General features: G+C 47.2%; 1 protein-coding gene across 8 annotated transcripts in view; it reads left to right on the top strand.

The window, feature by feature from the left end:
- Nucleotides 1-1,265: 1,265 nt before the first annotated feature.
- The window catches only part of RAD9A (RAD9 checkpoint clamp component A), an 83,651-nt gene continuing 57,517 nt past the window's right edge, over nucleotides 1,266-27,399 (top strand). For 4 of the 8 annotated variants that reach the window (XM_033205114.1, XM_033205113.1, XM_033205117.1 and 1 more), the window contains exon 1: nucleotides 5,544-5,607. The gene's annotated coding sequence lies outside the window, so the exon portion shown is untranslated. Of the gene's footprint in view, nucleotides 2,173-5,543; nucleotides 5,608-27,399 lie in introns of those variants that run through there. The other 4 variants (XM_033205111.1, XM_033205109.1, XM_033205112.1 and 1 more) reach the window with 2 other exon arrangements.

Raw genomic sequence — 27,399 nt, 5'->3', positions numbered from 1 at the left:
GGATTCCTCTTCTGGAAGGGAGGTAGAGGCTAATTCTGGCAATGTCTAGATAGCATGTATTGTTAAAATGTATCAAAGTGTAGCCAGACATGGTGGCCCTCTAGTCCCAGCTACTCAGGAGGCTGAGGTGGGATGTCTTGAGCCTGGGAAGCAGAGGTTGCAGTGAGCCGAGATCACCCCACTGTACTCCAACCTAGGTGACAGAGCGAGACTCCGTCTCAGGAAAAAAAAAAAAAAAACACCCCTGTATATATACTTTTTTTTTTTTGAGACTGAGTCTCACTCTGTTGCCTGGGCTGGAGTGCAGTGGCGAGATCTTGGCTCACTGCAACCTCCGTCTCCCAGGTTCAAGCAATTCTCCTGCCTCAGCCTCCTAAGTAACTGGGATTACAGGCGCCCTCCACCACATCCAGCTAATTTTTTGTATTTTTAGTAGAGACAGGGTTTCACTGTGTTGGCCAGGTTGGTCTCAAACTCCTGACCTCGTGATTCACCTGCCTCAGCTTGTGCTGGGATTACAGGCGTGAGCCACCACGCCCGGCCTGTATATATTTTTTCATGCACACATGACCACTAAATCTGTAGGATAAACTTCTAGAATTCTTGAAGCAAAGGCTTTCTTTCCAAGAAAGTGCACCAATTTATAGTGAATGGCAATGCCTGTGTCCTTAACGGACTACCCAGCCTACACATCAATGTCATCATCTTGCAACACTCCCAGAGGGAGAAAGGGCAGGCATTATGATTACCACCGTTTTTAAACAATTAATTAATTAATTACTTTTTTGAGACAGAGTCTCACTCTGTGGCCCAGACTGGAGTGCAGTGGCACGATCTCGGCTCACTGCAACCTCCGCCTGCCTCCTAGGTTCAAGCGATTCTCATGCCTCACCCTTCTGAGTAGCTGGGATCACACGCATGTGCCACGACGCCGGCTAATTTTTGTATTTTTAGTAGAGGACGGGGGGGGGGGGGGTCTCACCATGTTGGCCAGGCTGGTCTCGAACTCCTGACCTCAGGTGCTCCACCCCCTTCGGTCTCCCAAAGTCCTGGGATTACAGGCGTGAGCTGCCGCACCCGGCCCAGTACCATCATTTTCTAGAAATGAGTAAACTGAGGCTCAGAGAAGTTACTACTTAGTCTCTAACAGAGCCGGAATCAGATCCTGGGTTTCTAGATTCTCATTCCAAGAGCCTAACTCGGCAGTGGGGAAGGTGGCTCCTGGGCAGTCAACTGACTGCACAGTTCCGCCCAAGGCGGGACCTGAATCTAGAAGTGCTCGGAGCTCGCGGGTGGGAGGATCAGGATGACTGCTGCTCCCGGAGCCCGCTTTCAACTCCCAACCCGCACAGAAGCCTCTCAGCAGCGCGAGGCGTCGCCCAGACCGGACTTGGAACCCTTGCAGCACGACCGCCGCGCGCTTCCCTCCGGATCCAGCTCCCACCGTCAGAGCGTCCTCCCTCTGCCGCGCCCGGCTCAGCCCAGGCTGGGGCGGGGCCTCGGAAGCGGCCGCCCTCGCCCCAGACAGGGCGGACCCTCGTTAGGCCAAGTTTTCAAACGGCAAAATCAACCGCGCGGAAGAGACTGTGCCTTCTTTTCACTCCGCATCCCAGACGCCTCAGAGAAACTGCCTTTCAGACCTTCGCGGCCTCTCCTGCGCCCGCAACGCCCGGGAGCTGGGGACCCGGGTTAGCCACATCGACCGCAACGTTCGCGCGCCACCTTGTGTCCGTTCCTTTAGCTTCCAGGGACAACCCGGAAACCACATTTCCCAGCGTGCCTAGCGCCTCTGCGCAGGCGCAAATAGTTTCCCTCGTTGCCATGGGAACTTCGCCCCTTCTAGAGTCCCGGCCGCTTGACTCAGCGAAGCGCGGTGTTGTTTTTTTCCTGAGGTATTCTGGGGCTGGGACCCGGTCTGCAGAAGGTCCAGGGGGCGGCGTAGGGGGATTGAGGAGAGGAGACCAAGCCGGCCTTGCCTCCGGGACCAGCGCTTCCAAATTATCTGGGGCGTCCCGGCGTGCACACGCTCCGGAGGCCTCGCCGTTCTGAGGAGTGGGGCTGGCGAGGCGACCCGGGTCCGCGATGCCGGGGTCCGGCTGTGGCCCGCGAAGGCCCGCTCGCCCGCGCCGGCGTCTTGTCACCGCGAGCCGAGGGCCTTCGCGCGGCCGACAGGTACTCCCGGGAGCTGGCAGCCCCACGGGGAGGGTTCGCGGCGCAGGTGAACGCGGAGGTAGAATCAGACAGGGCGGTGAATGCGCCCGGGGCTGGATCTGGCTCAGCCGCTGGTGGATTCGGAACCCGGGAGGCCCCCAGGCCCTGTGGGCTTCGGTTCCCTCGCTCTGTAAAATGGGGCTTGGACTGGAATTCTAGTGCCCATTGCGACTCCGTTGCAGAGCCGCCCCTGGCTCTGTGTGACCTACGAGTTCCTTCTTCTGTAAAATAAGGAGGCTGAAACGGATGATCCCTAACGTCTCTTCCGACGGTGCAGTATGTTACACACTGCTGGCTCCATTGCCCCTTATTGCACCCCAAGTGCAAGAAGAAAGAAAGGGACCTGGGATGATCTGAGCAAGACTCTCAGCTTGGGATCTAGAGTCAGAGAAACTTGGGTTTGTGACTTTGGGCAAACTTATTACATCTCTTGAGACTCAGCTGCTTCATTTGCAAGATTGGGGATAATGTTAATACTACCTCCGGTTTTTGAGGATTAAATGAGATGACGCATGTAAGTTTTTAGCCCAGGGACTGCATAGAGGAAGTGCTATCCCAGGTCCCAGCTATCCTTTCTGATAATTTCTACAACAGTCCCTAGCCACCATAAGACCTTTTCTTAATTTTTGAATTCACTTTATTTCTGGGCAAGTTCATTCTCCTAGGTAGGACGGTTTTTTGTTTTTTGGTTTTTGTTCGTTTGTTTGTTTTGAGACAGAGTCTCACTGTCACCCAGGCTGGAGTGCAGTGGTGTGATCTCTGCTCACTGCACCCTCCTCCTCCTGGGTTCAAGCGATTATCGTGCCTCAGCCTGCTGAGTAACTGGGACTACAGGCGTGTGCCATTGCTCCCGGCTAATTTTTGTATTTTTTGGTGGAGATGGGGTTTCACCCCATGTTGGCCAGGCTGGTCTCAAACTCCTGGCCTCAAGAGATCTGCCCACCTCTGCCTCCCAAAGTGTTGGGATTACAGGCGTGAGCCACCTCACCTGGCTAGGCAGGATGGTTTTGTAGGCTGATTTTGATGGGGAAACCTGAGTCTTTTTACCCAAGGTTGGATGCTCAAGGCCAGTGTATTGCCTCCCTTCAGCTGTAGGCTGAATTATAGCGTTACCACACAGCATTTAGGGAGGATGCAGCCTTAATGCCACATAGTAGGGTAGATACTTAAGATTCCTGGAGGATATGAGTACTTACATGTTATGATGCAAAAGCAGCTGAATATAGAATTATGTATTTACATAAGACTGGTTACTTTCATGATTATAAGGAATGCATAAGAATTCTATGCTGCTTGTATTGAGTTCAAGCTTTGTGTTAATTGAGAAAATTGTAACAAGGAGTTTTAAATTAATGAAAAAAAGTATATATTTTAAAAATCTGGGAACATCCAATAATTTCACAAACAAGCCTTCATTCGTCCAACAAACATCTTGTCTCACTTTGTCTTCCAGGCTGGAGGGCAGTGGTGTGATCTCGGCTCACTGCACCCTCTGCCTCCTGGGTTCAAGCGATTCTTCTGCCTCAGCCTCTCAAGTAGCTGAAATTACAGGCACATACCACCATGCCTGGCTAATTTTTGTATTTTTAGTCGAGATGGGGTTTCACCATGTTGACCAGGCTGGTCTTGAACTCCTGACCTCAGGTAATCTGCTCACCTCAGCCTCCCAAAATGCTGGGATTGGCCGGGCGCGGTGGCTCAAGCCTGTAATCCCAGCACTTTGGGAGGCCGAGACGGGCAGATCACGAGGTCAGGAGATCAAGGCCATCCTGGCTAACACGGTGAAACCCCGCCTCTACTAAAAAATACAAAAAAAACTAGCCGGGTGAGGTGGCGGGCGCCTGTAGTCCCAGCTGCTCAGGAGGCTGAGGCATGAGAATGGCGTGAACCCGGGAGGCGGAGCTTGCAGTGAGCTGAGATCCAGCCACTGCACTCCAGCCTGGGCAACAGAGCAAGACTCCGTCTCAAAAAAAAAAAAATGCTGGGATTACAGATGTGAGCCACAGTGCTTGGCTTTCCATGAATATTTTTTGAGCACCTACTGTGTACATGGAACTGTGCAGGGTGCTCTGAGGGATTTGAAGATGTATAAGACACTTTCTCTGCTCTCAGGAAATACAGTCTAGTAGAGAAGATCAATTATGCATTAAAAACATAAAATTCAAGTAGAAAGTGATGTGTCATAGAGAGGCCCAGGTTACTGCTCTGAAGATTCAGAGGCAGGAGACATCGCTGCCGAGTCACACTGTGTAATGAGAGAATCGAAAAGACAGCATTTGAAACTCCTAAAGCATGTAAACAATGTAGATCTGCCAAGAAGTAGGGAAAAGATATTCCGGGCACCCATTCCATAACCTTGAGATACATGAAGGAGAGCTGTCTGTAGCCCTGATTAAATGGTGAGCTTCTGGGAAGCAGGGACTAGATTTTGGTCAGTGTTTTCCTCCCCTGATTGGCACATGGTTGCCATGGTAAATATTAGCCAATGAGTAGGGGCTACGAGTTTCCTGTGGAGAGGAATGGAGCTGTGGTCTCTATATTATCCTGAAGCTCTTTGATTAGACTCACATGCTGTCTCAGAGCCATTCTTCTAGGGGAAAGAGGCGAATGGGCAGATGATTATGGGGCAAGGGCCATATTGTTGGCATCTTTAGTGCAGTACCAGCTGAGAGCCCAGGGAACAAGGTCTCATCAGTGGATAGGGGGTTTGTGAGCCTGTTTCCCTGGAACTAAGGTGAAGACACATGAGGGAAGGAAACGGAAGCATAGGACCCTGCAGCAGTCCTCAGACCAGTGACGGACACTCCCTTGACTCTTGGGTCCATTCTTGGCTTTTCTTTTTCTGTGGCCTACTTCTTCCTAGGGAGATTTCTCTCCCATCTGTGACCCAGTTGGGAGTAGGAAACTGTGTCCACCATGCCAGCAGATTGCTAAGACCTGCCGCTGCTGCACAGGAAGGAAGCTGGCTTCAGCACACCATCTTCAGGCTGACTTCCAGGGCCCTGCCCTTTTCCAGTTCTGTCCAGGGCTGAACCTGCACTAGGAACTAACCTTGAAGGAGACTCCTTCGAGACAGGTGTTTAATGGCCTGTGGAGGGGAGAACGACCTCAGGAGCTGGGATAGCAAAAGTAGAAAAGATTGAAAGGAGAATGGCCTGAGGACAGGGCAAATCCTCCCAAGTCCTGTTTAATTCATCCAAGGTCTAGATTCCCACTGGAATCTTCTGTTGCTCAGAAGGTGGAGTCATCCTCAGAAAAAGGAAGCTGGGGAGAGATTAAGCAGATGCAACCAGACGGGATAGAGCGCAACTGACTGTCTTTTTTGTCCCTAGATATGGGATGTTGGAGGACATCTGGGGACCACAAATGCTCCTTCTCCTGGAGATGCAACTCAAGGTGAGCCTTTACACCATCCTTCTGGCAACCTGTGCTCCCTCTCCAGAGAACAGTTTTTCCTTTTCATCCTTCTTTCCCACTTTACTCCCGCTCCAGGGGCCACAGGTAAGGGCCTGCAGGGTATATCAGGATTTCCTTATAGCTAAGTGCCATGTGAAGCCTGAGTAGCTCCAGGCCTGGTACTTGGTAAGAAGTTATGACAGCCCAGTGCCTGCCATGGAGGCCTCTGTCTGCCTACTTCAAGGGCGTTATGGTCCTATACAATTTACTAAGCACTGGCACTTACATGTGATCTCATTTAATCTCAACAGCTGTAAGGTCTTGTATTGTGACTTTCACTTTTCCATGTGAGGGATCTGATTTCTTAGGTTGTAGGTCAAAGAACTAAATGATACCACTGAGAGCAGTGATCTTTCCACCGCCTCCATAATCACTGACAGGGTGCCATCTGTCTGCTAGTGAGAACACGGTCCTAGGTTAACCTGAAACTAGACCAAGACTCTCCTTTTTTCCCATTTCAGCTAGAATTTCCTGCCCATTTTCCTCAGTGTCCTATCCCCGCACAGCTTCTCCGTGTCATTGGACATGTTTGATCTGAGTTTCTCTCATGCCCTCAGTACATGCTGACTTGTTCTCAGGGCAGCGGGTCCCATCAGAGAGCTTGTGCTCTTCCCCTTGACTCTGCCAGGTGCACCTTCTCCCAGGTAGGCACCCTGGGTAGCTGTGAGACTTTAGGGGATTCTGTATCTGGCTTAGAGAACCAGGAATAGGAAAACTGTTCCCCCGCTGGGTGGCAAAAGAAGTTAGCAAAAGTTTGCCTGATGGGATTGGCCTGGATAGTAATGCTACACCCTATGCGACCCCATCTCATTGGCACCCCTGGCAGAGCAGCTCAATGAGCCATAGAGGTAAAGGTGGAAGGTGAGTGTGGCAGGGAAGGTAAAGGCTCAGGCTAAAGGCTAAAGCAGGGTCCCACCTGCTGGCATAACTCAAGCCAGAGCCATGGAGGCAGAGGTGGGAGACAGGTTTGGGTAAAGGAGGATGCCCCTGGGGAGAGGGAGCTGGTTATATGCATCTTACATAATTTATCTTCATATGGCCTGAGAAGGCTTGGAGCTGGCCTGCTTTGCCCAGAACAGCAGCAGCCTGTCTCCCCAGGCAGCGCACACTGCTGTGCAGCTCCTCTCTTGGTTTGGTGGACCGACTCCCATCCTCTGATGGCCCTCGAGATACCTTTTTCACACCCTCCACTCTCCCTGGTGGCTCAGCTAGATGCCTCCCCCAGCTCTATCCGCCATCTGAGATCTGATCATCCCAAAAGTTCCTATGCCAGGCTGAACTCTGCCTTCTCAGAATGTCCTCACTCCTGCCAACCCGAAGCTCTTATTTTCAACACAGAAATGGGAAATTGGGAGGGAGGCTGAGTGCCATGGGGCCTAGAGTATGTGGTTTGGAGACAACCAATGGAATCATTTTGGGGTTAATGGGATGCCTGAGCTGATAAGCAGAGATCCCCCCGCCCCTACTCCCGAATATCCCTGTGGTGGGTGGCACTGTGTAGAGCAAGGCCTATATGCAGCACGATCCACAGGTGGTCCCCACTTGCCCACCCCACCATCCTGCTGCAGCTTCACCCTCACCCTCCAGCTCAGCCCTGTTCATTCCTCTTTTCCCTCTTTCCCTCCTCTCCTCCCTCTAGGTAGTGCAAGCAGCAGCTGTTGACCCCAGGGGCACATATGGCCTATCTGCACTTGAGCTTCCCACGGGTGCCCATCTTGGCCTGCATGCTGCAGGACTTGTGCTTCTGGGCAGATACCTCTGATTTTTCTCCTCTTCAAAAGGAAAAAGGACGCAGATAAGAGAGGAGGTTAGGGAAAGACTTGAACTACTTTTTTTTTTTTTTTTGAGACAGATTCTTGCTCTGTCATCCAGGCTGGAGTGCAGTGGCGTGATTTCAGCTCACTGCAACTTCCATCTCCCGGGTTCAAGCGATTCTCCTGTCTCAGCCTCCCAAGTAGCTAGGATTACAGGCGCATGCCACTGTGTCTGGCTGATTTTTGTACTTTTAGTAAAAATAGGGTTTCACCATGTTGGCCAGGCTGGTCTCAAACTCCTGACCTTGTGATCCGCCCGCCTTGGCCTCCCAAAGTGCTGGGATTACAGGCGTGAGCCACCGCCCCCGGCCCGGACTCTCTTTGCTTTTGCTGAAGGCTTTTATCAATCTGATGGCAGCCTACGTTTCTGGCTTTCTCTCCCAGAACATCCTAGTATGTACCGTTCACTGTCATCACACTAGACTACCAACTGATTCTCAAAAACACTTTTTCTACCTCTTCACCTTTGCTCATGCTTATCTTTCTATCTGGGAGGGTTCCTTCCACCATTCATCTCTCCATTTAAAAATATTTTTTGAGCACTTCTTATTTTGAAACATTTCAGTGCGGAGAAGTTGAAATAATAGTACAGTGAGCAGCTATGTAACCTACACCTAGATTCGCCAGTTGTTATTGCCATGTTTCTTTCTTTTCTCTCTCTTTTTTCCTGGACCAACTGAAAGTAAGTTGCGGGCATTATGACACTTTACCCCTAAATATTTTGGTCTGTATCTCCTCATAATAAGGACATCATCCTGCATAACTACAATCTTTTCCTTTCCTTTTTTTTTTTTTTTTTTTTTTTTTTTTTTTGAGACGGAGTCTTGCTCTGTCGCCCAGGCTGGAGTGCAGTGGCCGGATCTCAGCTCACTGCAAGCTCCGCCTCCCGGGTTCACGCCATTCTCCTGCCTCAGCCTCCCGAGTAGCTGGGACTACAGGCGTCCGCCACCTCGCCCGGCTAGTTTTTTGTATTTTTTAGTAGAGACGGGGTTTCACCGTGTTAGTCAGGATGGTCTCGATCTCCTGACCTCGTGATCCGCCCGTCTCGGCCTCCCAAAGTGCTGGGATGACAGGCTTGAGCCACCGCGCCCGGCCTCCTTTCCTTTTTTTGTTGAGACTGAGTCTCAATCTGTCACCAGGCTGGAGTGTAGTGGTAGGATCTTGGCTCATGCATCCTCCACCTTCTGGGTTCAAGTGATTCTCCTGCGTCAGCCTCCCAAGTAGCTGGGACTACAGGTGCGCAACCCCACGCCCAGCTAATGTTTGTATTTTTAGTAGAGATGGGGTTTCACCACGTTGGCCAGGATGGTCTCGATCTCTTGACCTCATGATCTGCCTGCCCTGGCCTCCCAAAGTGCTGGGATTAAAGGCGTGAGGCACTGCACCTGGCCAGTCTTTTCTTAAAAAAAAAAAAAAAAATGTCTGGGACTGAGTGTGGTGGCTCATGCCTGTAATCCCAGCACTTTGGGAGGCCAAGGTGGGAGGAGCACTTAAGGCCAGGATTCAAGACTAGCCTGGACAACATAGTGAGATTCCCATCTCTACAAAAATATTTAAAAATCAGCCTGGGTGACAAAGTGAGACCCTGTCTCAAAAAAAAAAAAGAAGAAAAAAAAGATAATGTGATTATTAGGCCAGGGATGGTAGCTCATGCCTATAATCCCAGCACTTTGGGAGGCCAAGGCAGGAAGAGCACTTGAGCCTAGGAGGCTGAGGCTACAGTGAGCAATGTTCTTGCCACTGCACTCCAGCCTTAGCGACAGAGTGAGACCCTATCTGTAAAAAAAAAAAGTTAAAAATTAACTGGTCATGTCAGGCGCAGTGGCTCACACCTGTAATCCCAGCACTTTGGGAGGCCGAGGTGGGTGGATCATGAGGTCAGGAGTTTGAGACCAGCCTGGCCAACATGGTGCAACCCCATCTCTACTAAAAATACAAAAATTAGCCTGGCGTGGTGGCGAGCACTTGTAATCCCAGCTACTTGGGAGGCTGAGGCAGGAGAATCGCTTGAACCTGGGAGGCAGAGGTTGCAGTGAGCCGAGATCGTGCCACTGCACTCCAGCCTGGGCAACAGAGAGAGATTCCATCTCAAAAAAAAAAAAAAAAGGCCGGGCGCAGTGGCTCAAGCCTGTAATCCCAGCACTTTGGGAGGCCGAGATGGGTGGATCACGAGGTCAGGAGATCGAGAGCATCCTGGCTAACATGGTGAAACCCCGTCTCTACTAAAAAAATACAAAAAACTAGCCGGGCGAGATGGCGGGCACCTGTAGTTCCAGTTACTCGGGAGGCTGAGGCAGGAGAATGGTGTAAACCCGGGAGGCGGAGCTTGCAGTGAGCTGAGATCTGGTCACTGCACTCCAGCCTGGGCCACAGAGCAGGACTCCATCTCAAAAAAAAAAAAAAAAAAAAATTTAACTGGGCATACTGGTGTGTGCCTATAGTCCCAACTACTCAGGGGACTGAGACAAGAGGATGGCTTGAGCCCAAGAGTTTGAGAGGCTGCAGTGAGCCATGACTGCACCGCTGCACTCCAGCCTGGATGACAGAATGAGACACAGTCTCTAAAAAACAACAAAAAATAAAAATGTGGTAAAATATACATAAAATTTACTATTTTGCTATTTTAAAGTATATAGTTGTGGCATTACGTACATTCACAGTGTTGTGTAACCGTGACCACTATCCATTTCCAGAACTTTTTCATCATCACCAACAGAAACTGTACCCACTGAATGATAGCTCCCCATTCCCCCCGGTAACCTCAGTTTTACTTTCTGTCTGTGAATTTGCCTCTTTTAGTTACCTCACGTAAGTTGAGACACACATTATTTATCCTTTGATGTATGGCTTATTTCACTGAGCATAATGTTTTTAAGGTTCAGCCATGTTGTAGCACATGTTCAGAATTTCAGTCTTTTTTTAAGGCTGAATAATATTCTCTTACATGGATAGACCACATTTTGTTTATCCATTCATCTACTGATAGACATTTGGAATGTTTTAGCCTTTGGCTGTTGTGAATATGCCGCCATGAACATTGGTTTACTAGTATTGGAGTCACTGCTTTCAATTCTTTAGGGTACATACTAAGAGTGGAATTGCTGGATAATATGGCAATTCCATTAACTTTCTGAGAAACTGCCACCTGTTTTACAAAGTGACCAAGAAATAAAAATGCAATATTATTATCTAGACTACAGATCATAATTACATTTCTCTAAATATCCCTATGTTTTCCATTACAACTTTAAAAAAATATCTGATTCAGGATTGAATGAGGGATCACTGATTGTATTTGGTTGTCATGTCTCTTGATTCTTTCTTAATTTAGAATGGTCTTCCTGTCTTTTTGTTTTTCATGACATTGACGTTTTTGAAGAATCCAAGCTAGTTGTCTTGTAGGATATCCTTCAATTTGGGTCTCTTCGAATGTTTCTTTATAATTAGATTCACAGTAAGCCTTTTTGCAAGAGTATTACATAATACTACAAGAATACTAAGGATATTGTATAACATGTTCTTCCTATTTGTTGCGTTACTTTAGTCATGTAATGTTGCCTTATCCCATTATTGATGATACTGAGTTTATTTTACTTTTTATTTTTATTTTTTCTTTTGAGGCAGAGTTTCACTCTGTCACCCAGGCTGGAGTGCAGTGGCACGGTTTCCACTCACTGCAGCCTCTGCCTCCTGGGTTCAAGTGATTCTCCTGCTTCAGCCTCCCTAGTAGCTGGGATTACAGGCATGCGTCACCATGCCCAGCTAATTTTTGTATTTTTAGTAGAGACGGGGTTTTGCCATGTTGGCTAGGCTGGTCTTGAACCCCTAACCTCAGGTGATCTGCCTGCCTTGGGCTCCCAAAGTGTTAGGATTACAGGCGCGAGCCACTGTGCCCAGTCGATACTAAGTTTATTTACTCGGTTAAGATGGTATTTGCTAGATCTCTCTATTGAGAGGGAACTCTTTTCCACATGTAAAAATAAATAACTTGTTGGGTGGTAAGTTGAGACCATATGAATATGCTGTTCCTCAACAATCTATCAGCCATTGGCCTTAGTGTTAATAATCCTTGCCTAATTTATTTATTTCATTGTGTTTGTAATTTTTATTTATTTATTTATTTAATTTTAGAGACAGGGTCTTGCTGTGTTGCCCAGGCTGGAGTGCAGTGGCTATTCACAGGCACAGCCATAGCATACTACTGCCTCAAACTCATGGGCTCAAGTAATCCTCCTCATATTTACAGATAGAATTTTTTTTTTTTTTGAGACGGTTTCTTGCTCTGTCGCCCAGGCTTAAGTGCAGTGGCGTGATCTCGGCTCACTGCAAGCTCCACCTCCTGGGTTCATGCCATTCTCCTGCCTCAGCCTCCCGAGTAGCTGGGATTGCAGGCACCCGCCACCACGCCCGGCTAATTTTTTTGTTTTTTTTAGTAGAGACGGGGTTTCACAGTGTTAGCCAGGATGGTCTCTATCTCCTGACCTCATGATCCGCCCACCTTAGCCTCCCAAAGTGTTGGGATTACAGGCGTGAGCCACTGTGCCCGGCCAGAATTTTTTTTTTTTTTTTTTGAGATGGAGTCTCACTCTGTCACTGAGGCTGGAGTATAATGGTGTGGTCTTGGCTCACTGCAACCTCTGCCTCCCGGGTTCAAGCTATTCTCCTGCCTCAGCCTCCTGAGTAGCTGGGGTTGCAGGCATGGACCACTACACCTGGCTAATTTTTGTATTTTTAGTAAAGACGGGGTTTCATTGCGTTGGCCAGGCTGGTCTTGAGCTCATGACCTCGTGATCCGCCACCCCGCCCCCCCCACCTTCCGTAGTGCTGGGATTACAGGTATGAGCCACTCGGCATACAGATAGAATCTGTACAGAGGTGTTTTGTTTTTTTTTTTGGATGGAGTCCCGCTCTATCACCCAGGCTGGAGTGCAATGGCACGATCTTGGCTCGCTGTACCCTCTGACTCCTGGGTTCAAGCGATTCTCCTGCCTCAACCTCCCAAGTAGCTGGGACTACAGGCACATACCACCATACCTGGTGATATTTTGTATTTTTAGTAGAGATGGAGTTTCGCCGTGTTGGCCAGGCTGGTCTTGAACTCCTCACCCCAGATAACCCACCTGCCTCGGCCTCCCAGAGTACTGGGATTATCGGCTTGAGCCACCGCACCTGGCCTACAGAGGTTTTAGGTTAAAATGAAGTCTTACGGTGGACCCTACTCCTCTATGACTGGTGTCCTCATAAGAGAAAATTCAGACATAGACACCTACAGAGGAAAGATGATGTGGAGACAGCCATCTATAAGCTGAGGGGAGAGAACAGAACCTAGAACAGATCCTTTTCTCATGGCTCCCAAAAGGAATCAACCCTCTCAACACCTTGATCTCAGACTTCTAGCCCCCAGAACTGTGAGAAAATAAATTTCTGTTGTTTAAGCTACCCAATCTGTGGTTCTTTGTTATGGCAACCTGTCTTAGTCTGTTGTGTGATGTTATAACAGAATATCTGGGACTGGATCATTTATAAAGAACAGAAATTTATTCTCTCATAGTTCCAAAAGCATCCACGTCTTCTGATTGCATCCTCACATGGCAGAAGGCAGAAGAACAAGAGAGAATGAACTCTGTGTCTTCACATGGCAGAAAAGCAGAAGGCAAGAGAGAGTGAACCCACTTGCACAAGCCCTCTTCATAGTGATATTAATCCATTCATGAGGGCGGAGTCTTCATGATTTAAAAACGTCTTAAAGGACCCCACCTTCTAGGCCGAGCATGGTGGCTCACACCTGTAATTCTAACACTTCAGGAGGCCGAGGCAGTCAGAACACCTGGGATCAGGAGTTAAGACCAGCCTGGCCAACTTAGTGAAACCCTGTCTGTACTAAAAATACAAAAATTAGCCAAGCGTGGTGGTGCGTACCTGTAATCCCAGCTACTCAGGAGACTGAAGCAGGAGAATTGCTTTAACCTGGGAGATGCAGGTTGTAAGGAGCTGAGATCGTGCCACTGCACTCCAGCCTGGGCGACAGAGCAAGACTCCATCTCAAAAAAAAAAAAAAAAAAAACCCACCTTCTAATATTATTGCGTTGGGGACTGAGCTTTCAACACATCAATTTTGGGGACACATTCAGACCATAGTACAACTCTAGCAAACTAATGTAGACCTATGCCCAGCCATATTAATAACTACTTTCAATATAAACACTCCAATTTACCATTCCAACTAAAAGCAGCCTGGGTGACAGAGTGAGACTGTCTTTAAAGAAATCAAGATCCAACTATATAATATCTAAAAGAAATATACAGTTGACCCTTGAACAGCATGGGTTTGAACTGCCTGGATCCACACAAGTTTGTTTGTTCCCTCCCCTCCTCTCCCCTCCTCTCCTCTCCCTTCCCCTCCCATCTCCTCTCCTTTCTCCTCTCCTCTCTCCTCTCTTTCCTTTCTCCTTTCCTTTCCTTTTTCCTTTCCTTTCCTTTCTCCGCTCCTTTCCTTTCTCCTCTCCTTTCCTTCTCCTCTCCTTTCCTTTCTCCTTTCTTTCTTTTTCCTTCTTTCTTGCTCTTTTTTTTTTTTTTTTTTTTTTTTTGAGACGGAGTCTTGCTCTGCCACCCAGGCTGGAGTGCAGTGGCCGGATCTCAGCTCACTGCAAGCTCCGCCTCCGGGTTTACGCCATTCTCCTGCCTCAGCCTCCCGAGTAGCTGGGACTACAGGCGCCCGCCTCGTCGCCCGGCTAGTTTTTTGTATTTTTAAGTAGAGACAGGGTTTCACCGTATTAGCCAGGATGGTCTCGATCTCCTGACCTCGTGATCCGCCCGTCTCGGCCTCCCAAAGTGCTGGATTACAGGCTTGAGCCACCGCGCCCGGCCTTTTTTTTTTTTTTTTTTGACGGAATCTTGGTCTGTCACCCAGTCTAGAGTGCAGTGGTGTGATCTTGGCTCACTGCAACCTCTGCCTCCCGGGTTCAGGCAATTCTCTGCCCCAGCCTCCCAAGTAGCTGGGATTACAAGCACCTGCCACCACGCCTGGCTAATTTTTTTGTATTTTTAGTAAAGATGGGGTTTCACCATCTTGGCCAGGCTGGTCTTGAACTCCTGACCTCGTGATCCACCTGCCTTGGCCTCCCAAAGTGCTGGGATTACAGGCATAAGCCACCATGCCCAGCCAGGTTTTTTTCAATAAATACATTGGATTTTTTTTTTTAGAAATTGGCAACAATTTGAAAAATGTACAAACCAACCACACAGCCTAGAAATATTGAAAAATTAAGAGAAAGTTCGGTATGTCATGAATGCGCCAAATATAGATACTAAGTCTATTTTATCACTTACTATAATGAAATATAGATAAATCTATTACAGGAAGTTAAAATTGGCTGGATGAGGTGGCCAAGACCTGTAATCAGAGCACTTTGGGAGGCCAAGATGGGAGGATCACTTGAGGCATGTGCATACTGTCCTAGCTACTCAGGAAGGTGAGACAGGAGGATCACTTGAGCCCAGGAGTTTGAGGTTACAGTGAGCTGTGATCATGCCACTGCACTACAGTCTGGGCAACATAGCCAGACCCTGTCTCTACAAAAAAATTGTTGAAAAAATTAACTGGGCATGGTGGTCCACACCTGTAGTCCCTGTTACTTGGGAGATTGAGGTGAGAGAATCGCTTGAGCCCACGTCAAAATTGCAGTGACCTGTGATCATGCCACTGCACTCCAGCCTAAGTGACAGAGGGAGACCCTGTCTCAAAAAAAAAAAAAAAAGAAAAATTTTGATGCCATATTAAATCATAACTTCATAAAATTAGTACATACTGTACTACTGTAATAATTTTATAACCACCTCCTGTTGCTATTGCATTGAGTTCAGTTGTTTCGAGTATCCACTTAAAATTCTGTGACACTAATCATCTCTGCATGAGCAGTTTGCCCTCTAGTAACTTGCCTATTTCAGTAAAAAGGTGATCTCTTGCAGTTCTCATAGAGTTTTCATTGTCTCGTGCAATGCCACCTTGAATTTCGGCATAGGACCCATGTGAAGTGCCACTATTAATTCTGGGAGCACTCCAGGAAGCGGAGAAAAGTTATGACATTTCAAGAAAAATCTGCTTTGCTTGATATGTTCCACAGATTGAGGTCTGTACCTATGGTTGTCCACTATTTCAAGATAGATGAATCCAGTGTAAGGATTATTGTAAAAAAAAAAAAAAAAAAAAAAAAGAGGAAATCGGTGAAGCTATACCAGGAGGTGTGAAAATCTTGCACTTTTTGCAAAATACCTTTTTATGTCATATTGAAAATGCAGCTTTTATGTGGGTGCAGGATTGCTGTACGAAAGGAGTACATGTGGACTCTAATGTGATTTGAGAAAAAGTAAAGTCATTATATGACAAAGCAAAAGGAAGGTGAGGGATCTAACGCTAGAGAATTTAATGCCATCAAAGGATGGTTTGGTAGTTTTAGAAAGAGATTTGGCTTTAAAAATGTCAAGAGAGGCTGGGTGTGGTGACTCATGCCTGTAATCCTAGCACTCTGGGGGGCCAAGATGGGAGGACTGCTTGAGCCCAGAAGTTTGAGACTAGCCTGGGAAACATGGCAAAACCCTATTTCTACTAAAAATACTAAAAATTAGTCAGGCATGGTGGCATGCACCTATAGTCCCAGCTACTTGGGAGGCTGAGGTAGGAGAATCACCTAAGCCCAGAGTTCGAGGCTGCAGTGAGCTGTGTTGGTGCCACTGCACTCCAGCCTGAGTGATGGGAGTGAGATTCTGCCTCAAAAGAAAAAAAAAAAAAAAAAAAAAAAGGTCAAGATAACAGGAAAAGCAGCTTTTACCTACCAAGAGACAAAAGATGAGTTCTGAGATGCCAATAAGAAAATAATTGAGGAGGCCGGGCGCGGTGGCTCAAGCCTGTAATCCCAGCACTTTGGGAGGCCGAGACAGGCGGATCACGAGGTCAGGAGATCGAGACCATCCTGGCTAACACGGTGAAACCCCGTCTCTACTAAAAAATACAAAAAACTAGCCAGGCGAGGTGGCAGGTGCCTGTAGTCCCAGCTACTCGGGAGGCTGAGGCAGGAGAATGGCGTAAACCCGGGAGGCGGAGCTTGCAGTGAGCTGAGATCCGGCCACTGCACTCCAGCCTGGGCGACAGAGCGAGACTCCGTCTCAAAAAAGAAAAAAAGGCCGGGCGCGGTGGCTCAAGCCTGTAATCCCAGCACTTTGGGAGGCCGAGATGGGCGGATCACGAGGTCAGGAGATCGAGACCATCCTGGCTAACACGGTGAAACCCCGTCTCTACTAAAAAATACAAAAAACTAGCCAGGCGAGGTGGCAGGTGCCTGTAGTCCCAGCTACTCGGGAGGCTGAGGCAGGAGAATGGCGTAAACCCGGGAGGCGGAGCTTGCAGTGAGCTGAGATCCGGCCACTGCACTCCAGCCTGGGCGACAGAGCGAGACTCCGTCTCAAAAAAGAAAAAAAGGCCGGGCGCGGTGGCTCAAGCCTGTAATCCCAGCACTTTGGGAGGCCGAGATGGGCGGATCACGAGGTCAGGAGATCGAGACCATCCTGGCTAACACGGTGAAACCCCGTCTCTACTAAAAAATACAAAAAACTAGCCGGGCGAGGTGGCAGGCGCCTGTAGTCCCAGCTACTCGGGAGGCTGAGGCAGGAGAATGGCGTGAACCCGGGAGGCGGAGCTTGCAGTGAGCTGAGATCCGGCCACTGCCCTCCAGCCTGGGCGACAGAGCGAGACTCCGTCTCAAAAAAAAAAAAAAAAAAAAAATAATTGAGGCCCGGCGCGGTGGCCCACACCTATAATCCCAGCATTTTGGGAGGCCAAGGTGGGTGGATTGCTTGAGTTCAGGAGTTCAACACCAGCCTGAGCAATATGGTGAAACTCCATCTCTACTGAAAACAAGAAAAAAAAAAAAAAAACGCCAGTTGCAGTGGCTCATGCCTGTAATCCCAGCACTTTGGGAGGCCGAGGTGGGCGGATCACGAGGTCAGGAGATGGAGACTATCCTGGCCAACATGGCGAAACCCCATCTCTACTGAAAATACGAAAAATTAGCTGGGCGTGGTAGCGGGCGCCTGTAGTCCCAGCTACTTGGGAGGCTGAGGCAGGAGAATGGCGTGAACCTGGGAGGCGGAGCTAAGTGAGCTAAGATCGTGCCACTGCACTCCAGCCTGGGCAACAGAGCAAGACTCTGTCTTAAAAAAAAAAAAAAAAAAATTCACCAGGCGTGGTGGCAAATGCCTGTAGTCCCAGCTACTCAGGAGGCTGAGGTGGGAGGATCACCTGAGTCCAGGAGGTTGAGGCTACAGTGAGCTGTGATTGTGCCACTGTACTCCAGCCTGGGCAATGGGAGTGAGACTTTGTCTCAAAAAAGAAAGAAAGAAGAGGAGAAAAGTACCTACCTGAACAGGTTTTTAAGGCAGAAGAAAACAGAAAACCACAAAAGACCTCTATTAGTAAGAAAGAGAAGTGAGCAGTAGGATTTAAGGAAAGAAAAGATAAACTAACTCTACTGTTTTGTGCGAATGCAGTCAGGTTTATTATGAAGGCTGCCCTTATCTATAAATCTGCTAACCCCCAAGCCAAAGGGAAAGAAAAACACCAGCTGCCAATTTTTTGGTTGTACAGCAAGAAAGCCTGGACGAGAACCCTTTTTCTGGATCGATTTCATTGATACTTTGTCCCTGAAGTCAGGACGTACCTTGTCAGTAAGGGGATTGCCTTTTTTTGTTGTTTTTTGAGATGGAGTCCCACTCTGTCACCCAGGCTGGAATGCAGTAGCGTGATCTCAGCTCACTGCAGCCTCCGCCTCCTGGGTTCAAGTGATTTTCCTGCCTCAGCCTCCCTAAGTAACTGGGATTACAGGCATGCACCACTATGCCCAGCTAATTTTTGTATTTTTAGTAGAGACAGGGTTTCACCACGTTGGCCAGGCTGGTCTCAGACCCCTGACCTCAAGTGATCTGGCCGCCTTGGCCTCCCAAAGTGCTGGGATTACAGGGGAGAGCCACCATACCTGGCCTGGTTTTGCCTTTTAAAATTCTCTTGTTACTGGACAATGCCCTTGGCATTGAACCCCATCAGTTCAATACCGAAGGTGTCAAACTGGTCTACTTGTCTCCAAACACACTGTCTCTAATTCAGCCTCTAGATCAGGGGATCATAGGGACCTTAAAGACTCATCACACATATACATGGTACTCTATGGAAAGGACTGTCAACTCTGTGGAAGCGAACCCTGATAGAACATTGTGAAAGTCTGGAAGGATTATACCACTGAAGATGCCATCGTTATTATGGAAAAAGCCATGAAAACCGTCAAGCCTGAAACAATACATTCCTACTGGATAATACTGCGTCAGATGTTATGCATGATTTCACAGGATTGATGGTAAAGCCAAGCAAGGAAATCATGAAAAAGGTTGTGGATATGGCAAAAAAGATGGGGTGAAGGGCTTGATATGGATCTCAGGGGAATCGAAGAGTTTAAGAGACACCACCCAAGACAAATTAACAGAAGATGACATGATAGAGATGAGTGCTTCTGAACCTGTGCCAGATGAAGAAGAAGATGTAGAAGCAGCAGTGGCAGAAAACAATTAACATTAGACAGTCTAGGAGAAGGGTTCTGATTATTCAAGACCACTTTTGACATCTTTTATGACATGGACCCTTCTGCGATGCAGGCACTGAAACTCACTCAAACAGTGGAAGAAGGATTAATTCCATATAGCAGGGGTCCCCAACCCCCAGGCCACTGGCACCAGGCCACACAGCAGGAGGTGAGTGATGGGTGAGCAGGCAAACACAAGCTTCATCTGCATCTACATCTGCTCCCCATCACTTGCATTCCCATGTAAGCACCACCTCTTGTCAGATCATAGGAGAGCGAACCCCATTGTGAACTGTGTGTGTGAGGGATCTGGGTTGCCAGCTCCTTATGAGAATCTCATGCCTGGTGATCTGTCACTGTCTTCTATCACCCCAGAAAGGACCATCTAGTTGCAAGAAAACAAGCTCAGGGCTCCTACTGATTCCACCTTATGGTGAGCTGTATAATCATTTCATTGTGTGTTACAATGTAATAATAATAGAAATAAAGCACACAATAAATATAAAGTGCTTGAATCTTCCCAAAACCACCCCCTTAACCCCATCTGTGGGAAAAAGGTCTTCCATAAAACCAGTCCCTGGTGCCCAAAAGGTTGGGACTGCTGCTATATAGAAACATTTTTAGAGAAATGAAAAAGCAAAAATGTCAGACAGAAGTTACAATGTATTTCCATAAAGTTACACCAGAGTGTGCCTGCCTCTCCCGCCTCCCCTTCCACCTCTTTTGCCTCTGCTGCCCCTGAGATAGCAAGACCAACCATTCTTCTTCTTCGGCCTACTCAACATGAAGGCGATGAGGATAAAGACCTTTATGATGATCCATTTCCACTTAATAGCAAATATACTTACTCTTACAATTTTTATTTCTTTTCTTTTCTTTTTTTGAGACAAGGTTTCACTCTCACCCAGGCCAGAGTGTAGTGGTGAGATCTCGGCTCACTGCACTTCAACCTCCTGGGCTCCCAGGCTCAAAGGATCTTCCCTCAAAACTCCATCTCTGGCTGAGCACGGTGGCTCGTGCCTGTAATCCCAGCACTTTGGGAGGCTGAGGTGGGCGGATCACCTGAGGTCAGGAGTTTGAGACCAGCCTGGCCAACGTGGTAAAACCCCGTCTCTACTAAAAATACAAAAATTAGCTAGGCATGGTGACACACACCTGTAATCCCAGCTCCTTGGGAGGCTGAGGCAGGAGAATCGCTGGAACCCGGAAGGCAGAGGTTACAGTGACCCAAGATGGTGCCACTGCACTCCAGCCTGGGCCACAGAGCGAGACTCTGTCTCAAAAAAAAAAAAAATAAATAAAATAAAAATAAAAACCATCTCTACAAAAAAATATGAAAAATCAGCTGGGTGCAGTGGCTGTAATCCCAGCAATTTGGGAGGTTGAGGTGAGTGGCTCACTTGAGGCTAGGAGTTTGAGACCACCCTTGCCAACATGGTGAAACCCTGTGTCTAGTAAAAATACAAAAAAGGCCGGGTGCAGTGACTAACACCTGTAATCTCAGCACTTCGGGAGGCTGAGGCGGGCAGCTCACTTGAGGTCAGGAGTTCAAAACCAGCCTGGCCAACATGGTGAAACCCCATCTCTACTAAATATACAAAGAAATTAGCCAGGTGTGGTGGTGGGCACCTGTAATGCCAGTGACTCAGGAAGCTGAGGCAGGATAATTGCTTGAACCTGGGAGGCGGAGGTTGCAGTGAGCCTGTAATCCCAACTACTTGGGAGGTAGAGGTTGCAGTGAGCCAAGATTGCACCACTGCACTCCAGCCTGGGCAACAGCCACCGCGCCCGGCCAAGTCTCAGTATACTTCTAAAGATTAAAATCTATTGCTTAAGGTCAGAAGTTCAAGACCAACCCAGGCAACATAATAAATAGATAGACCCCATCTCCATAAAAAGTAAAATACTTAGCTGAGCATGGTAGCATGTGCCTGTAGTCCCAGCTACTTGGGAGACTGAAGTGGGAATATTGAGCCCAAGGAGTTGGATGCTGCAGTGAGTATGATTGTGCCACTGCACTCCAGCATGGTTAAAGAGTGAGACCCTGTCTCTATTAAAAAATAAAATAGGCCGGGCGCGGTGGCTCAAGCCTGTAATCCCAGCACTTTGGGAGGCCGAGACGGGCGGATCACGAGGTCAGGAGATCGAGACCATCCTGGCTAACACGGTGAAACCCCGTCTCTACTAAAAAAATACAAAAAATTAGCCGGGCGAGATGGCGGGCGCCTGTAGTCCCAGCTGCTCGGGAGGCTGAGGCGAGAGAATGGCGTAAACCCGGGAGGCGGAGCTTGCAGTGAGCTGAGATCCGGCCACTGCACTCCAGCCTGGGCGACAGAGCGAGACTCCGTCTCAACAACAACAAAAAAAAAATAAAATAAAATAAAAAGAAAAAACCCTGAACAACCTTACAGAATATATACTCTCTGATCATCTGATCACAATGAAATTAAATTAGAGACAAATAATAGTAACATATCTAGAAAATCCCCAAATGTTTAGAAATTAAAGAATATATTTCTAAAGAATCTCTTTTTAGGCCAGGTATGGTGGCTCACACCTGTAATCCCAGCACTTTGGGAGGACGAGGAGGGAGGATTGCTTGAGGCCAGGAGTTTGAGACCAGCCTGGGCAATATAGCGAGATCCTGTTTCTACAAAAAATGAAATTAGCCAGGCATGGTGGCACATACCTGTAGTCCCAGCTACTCAAGAGGCTGAGGCAGGAGAATCACTTGAACCCAAGAGGCGGAGGTTGCAGTGAGCTGAGAACATGCCATTGCACTCCAGCCTGGGCGACAAGAGTGAAACTCTGTCTCAAAAAATAGATATATTTCTGTATAACTAATTAAAGAAGAAAACACAAATGAGAAAATATTTCAAACTGAAGCATATGAAGGCATAGAATATCAAAATATGTGTGGTGCAGCTAAAGAAGTACTTAAAGGAAAGTTTATAATTTAAAGTACCTATATGAGAAAAGAGAAAGGTTTAAATTTTTTTTGCGGGGGGAGTCGGAGGGACAGAGTGGACACTGGAGTGCAGTGGTGTGATCTCGGTTCACCACAACCTCTGCCTCCGAGGTTCAAGTGATTCTCATGCCTCAAACTCCTGGCCTCAAGTGATCCACCCACCTTGGCTTCCCAAAGTGGTGGGATTACAGGCATGAGCCACCGTGCCTGGTGGAAAAGTTTAAATTAATAATTCTGTGTTTCTAAGAAAGAAGCTTAAGAAGTTATAAGAAGTTTGGCAGTTTCTCAAAAAGCTAAACAGAATTACCCTATGACCTAGCAGTTCTACTCCCTGGTATATACCCAGGATAATAAAAAACATGTTCATAACAGTGTTAGCCAAAAAGTGGAAGCAATCCAACTGTCTATTCACAGATGAATGGATAAACAAAATGTGGTATATCCCTATAATGGAATATTATTCAGCCATGAAAAGGAATGAAGTGGTTATATGCTACAAGATGGATAAACCTTGAAAACCTTATGCTAAGTGAAGGAAAGCAGACACAAAATGATTCCATTTATATGAAATTTTCAGGGCTGGGTATGGTGGCTCATGCCTGTAATCCCAGCACTTTGGGAGTCGGAAGTGGGAGGATTGTTTAAGCCCAGGAGATCAACGGGGGCAACATAATGAGATCCTCTCTACAAAAAATAAAAAATTAGCCAGGCGTGGTGACGTACACCTGTAATCTTGAGGCAGGAGATCCCTTGAGCCAGGAGGCCAAGACTGCAATAAGTACTACGGCACTCCAGCTTGGGCAACAAAGTGAGACCCTGCCTCAAAAATTCTAAAAAATTAATTATAAAAACGAAAATTTGGCTGGGTGCAGTGGCTCAAGCCTGTAATCCCAGCACTTTGGGAGGCCGAGATGGGCGGATCACGAGGTCAGGAGATCGAGACCATCCTGGCTAAGACGGTGAAACCCCGTCTCTAGTAAAAAAAAATACAAAAAAACTAGCCAGGCGAGGTGGCGGGCGCCTGTAGTCCCAGCTACTCGGGAGGCTGAGGCAGGAGAATGGCGTAAACCCCGGAGGTGGAGCTTGCAGTGAGCTGAGATCCGGCCACTGCACTCCAGCCTGGGCGACAGAGCGAGACTCCGTCTCAAAAAAAAAAAAAAAAAAAAATGAAAATTTTAGAATAGACAGATCCATATAAACAGAAAGCAGATTAGTGGTTGTCAGGAAGGAATTGGAACTGACTGCCATTAAGCACAGGCTTTCTTTCTGGGGTGATGAATATATTACAGAATTAGACAGTGGTAATGGTTGTACAACATAGTGAATACACTAAAAATCACTGAATTTTACACTTTAAAATTGTGAATTTTGGAGGCTGGGCATGGTGACTCATGCCTATAGTCCCAGCGTTTTGGGAGGCCGAGGCGGTTATATGACTTGAGTTCAGGAGTTGGAGACCAGCTTAGGCAACATAGCAAGATCCCATCTCCACAAAAAATACAAAAATTAGCCTGGTGTAGTGGTGCGTGCCTGTAGTCCCAGCTACTTGGGAGGCCGAGGCTGGAGAATTGCTCGAGCCTGGGAGGTCAAGGCTGCAGTGAGCCGCAATCCTGCCACTGTTTTCCAGCTCAGGTAACAGAGCAGGACCCTGTCTCAAAAAATAAATTAATTTTTATAATGGTGAATTTTATATTATGTGGATTATAGCGCAAAAAAAAGAAAAGAAACAGCACAGTGCTGTGCACCTGTAGTCCCAGCTACTCATGGGGCTGAGGTGGAAAGATTGCTTGAGCATAGGAGTTCAAGACCAGCCTTGGTGACATAGACCCTGTCAAAAAAAGAAGAAAATTTATTTTATTTTATATTTAAAACATTTAATAAATTTTAAAAATTAGCCCAGGGCTGGGCGCGGTGGCTCATGCCTGTAATCCCAGCACTTTGGGAGGCTGAGGCAGGTGGATCACGAGGTCAGGAGATCGAGACCATCTTGGCTAATATGGTGAAACCCTGTCTCCACTAAAAATACAAAAACTTAGCCGGACATGGTGGCGGGCGCCTGTAGTCCCAGCTACTTGGGAGGCTGAGGCAGGAGAATAGCGTGAACCTGGGAGGCAGAGCTTGCAGTGAGCCAAAATCGTACCACTGCACTCCAGCCTGGATGGCAGAGCGAGACTCCATCTCAAAAAAAAAAAAAAAAAAAAAATAGCTCAGCGTGGTGGGGCATGCCTGTAGTCACAGCTACTTGGGAGGCTGAGGTGGGAGGAACCCTTGAGCCTGGGAGATAGAGGCTGCAGTGAGCCATGATTGCACCACTGCAATCCAGCTTGAATGACAGAATAACACCCTGTCAAAAAAGAAAGAAAGAAAGAAAATATATATACACACATACAATAAAAACAGAAAAATAGCAAAGACAAAAGTTGATTCTTTGAAAAAATAATAAAATTGATAAAACCATATCCAGACTGATTAAAAAAAAAATACAGGCCGAGTATAGTGGCTCATACCTGTATTTCCAACACTTTGGGAGGCCAAGGCTGGTGGATTACTTGAGGCCAGGAATTCAAGACTAGCCTGACCAACATGGTGAAACCCCTTCTCTATTAAAAGTACAAAAAATTAGCCAGGCATGATGGCGCACACCTGTAATCCCAGCTACTCAGGAGGCTGAGGCACGAGAATCACTTGAACCTGGGAGGTAGAGGCTGCAGTGAGCCGAGATCGTGCCACTGTACTCCAGGGCAACAGAGCAAGATCTTGTCTCAAAAAAAATTACCAATTATTAGTAATGAAAGAATAGATACCAGTTTAGATTGTTATGTATTAAGATGATAAAAGGGGCGGGCGCGGTGGCTCAAGCCTGTAATCCCAGCACTTTGGGAGGCCGAGACGGGCGGATCACTAGGTCAGGAGATCGAGACCATCCTGGCTAACATGGTGAAACCCTGTCTCTACTAAAAAATACAAAAAACTAGCCAGGCGAGGTGGCGGGCGCCTGTAGTCCCAGCTACTCGGGAGGCTGAGGCAGGAGAATGGCGTGAACCCGGGAGGCGGAGATTGTGGTGAGCTGAGATCTGGCCACTGCACTCCAGCCCGGGCGACAGAGCGAGACTCCGTCTCAAAAAAAAAAAAAAAAGATGATAAAAAGGAGTATTGTGAACAACTTTATGGAAATAAATTTGACAACTTGAATGAAATAACCCCTTTTAAAAATGTTTTATTTATTATTTGTTTTTGAGACAGGGTCTCACTCTCTTGCCCAAGTTGGAGTGCAGTGGCAGTCATGGCTCACTCTACCTCTGGGGCTCAGGTGATTCTTCCACTCCAGCATCAGAAGTAGCTGGGACTACAGGTGGGTGCCACCATGCCTGGCTAATTTTTTGTACTTCTTTGTAGAGATGGGGTTTCGCCATGTTTCTTAGGTTGGCCTCGAACTCCTGAGCTCAAGCAGTCCACTTGCCTTGGCCTCCCAAAGTGCTGGGAGTATAGGCATGAACCACTGTGCCTGGCCAGAATCTTTTAAAAACCACTAGAATAAAGTGGATTTACCAAGGTAATAGGATACAAAGTGATCATACAAAAACCATTTATATTTCTGTGTTCTAGCAACAAACAATGGGAAAATGAAATTTTTAAAAAATTCACTTATAATAGAATGAAACCCTTGTTAGGAATAAATTTAGCCAAAGATAAGCAAGCCCTCTACACTTAAAACTAGGCTGGGTACCATGGCATATGACTATAGTCCCAGCACTTTAGGAGGCTGAGGCAGGAGGATCGCTTGAATCCAGGAGTTTCAGACCACAGACCACCCTGGGTGACATGGTGAGACCCTGTCTCTACAAACAAAACAAAACAGAAAACACCAGTTTTTAAAAACTAACTCTATGTGATTTCAAGCTTTATTGTGAAGCTACACAAATCAAGACAGTGTGATGTTGAGATAAACGTATCAATGTGAAAGAATAGAGAGTTTGGCAGTAGTCCCACACTTATATGGCCAAATTATTTTTTATGACAGTGCCAAGGTAATTAAGTGGGTAAAAGGTCTTTGAACAAATGGGGCTGGAACTGTATATCCACATTAAAAAAGAAAAAAAAATTTTTGAACCTTGAGCTCTACCTCTAAATGAAATAGAAAATACACAAAAAAGTGGAGAAAATTAGCAAAGCCAAAAGTTGGTTTCTTGAAATAAGTTAATAAAATTCGGCCGGGCGCGGTGGCTCAAGCCTGTAATCCCAGCACTTTGGGAGGCCGAGACGGGCGGATCACGAGGTCAGGAGATCGAGACCATCCTGGCTAACACGGTGAAACCCCGTCTCTACTAAAAAATACAAAAAAATTAGCCGGGCGTGGTGGCGGGCGCCTGTAGTCCCAGCTACTCAGGAGGCTGAGGCAGGAGAACGGCGTGAACCCGGGAGGCAGAGCTTGCAGTGAGCTGAGATCCGGCCACTGCACTCCAGCCTGGGCGGCAGAGCCAGACTCCGTCTCAAAAAAAAAAAAAAAAAAAAAAAAAAGTTAATAAAATTGAGGCAGGGCACAGTGGCTCACACTTGTAATCCCAGCACTTTGGGAGACCGAGACTGGTGGATCACGAGGTCAGGAGTTCAAGACCAGCCTGGCCAACATGGTGAAACCCCATCTCTACTAAAAATACAAAAATTAGCTGGGCATGGTGGTGGTGGGTACCTGTAATCTCAGCTACTCAGGAGGCTGAGGCAGAGAACTGCTTGAACCCAGGAGGCAGAGGTTCCAGTGAGCCGAGATTGCGGTACTGTACTCCAGCCTGGGCGACAGAGTAAGACTCCGTCTCCAAAAATACATAAAATAAAATAAAATAAAATAAACAAAATAAAATGGTAAGTCCCTAGTAACACTAAGAAAATAAAGAGAGAAAATATAAATCCCCAATTATCAGGAATGAAACAGTGAAATTAATTAAAAATAGATCCTAAACCTAAATGTAAAAGCTAAAACAATGAAATATCTAGAAAAAAATAGAAAATATTTGTTACTTTGGGGTAGGTAAACATTTCTTAGGACATAAAAAGCAGTAACAAAAAAAATGATAAATTGGATTTCATCAAAATGTAAAACTTTGGGCCAGGTGTGGTGGCTGATGCCTGTAATCTTAGCACTTTGGGAGGCCGACACAGGTAGATTACATGAGGTCAGGAGTTTGAGGCCAGCCTGGCCAACATGGTGAAATCCTGTTTCTGCTAAAAATACAAAAATTAGCTGGGCGTGGTGGCACATGCCTGTGATTCCAGCTACTTGGGAGGCTGAGGTAGGAGAATCGCCTGAACCCAGGAGGTGGAGGTTCCA

The sequence above is a fragment of the Trachypithecus francoisi genome, unplaced genomic scaffold (assembly GCF_009764315.1).
Source record: "Trachypithecus francoisi isolate TF-2019V2 unplaced genomic scaffold, Tfra_2.0 Lachesis_group8, whole genome shotgun sequence".
Classification (NCBI taxonomy): Eukaryota; Metazoa; Chordata; class Mammalia; order Primates; family Cercopithecidae; genus Trachypithecus; species Trachypithecus francoisi.
Note: the sequence above shows the minus strand (reverse complement) of the source record. Positions and strands in the feature narration are given on the sequence as shown.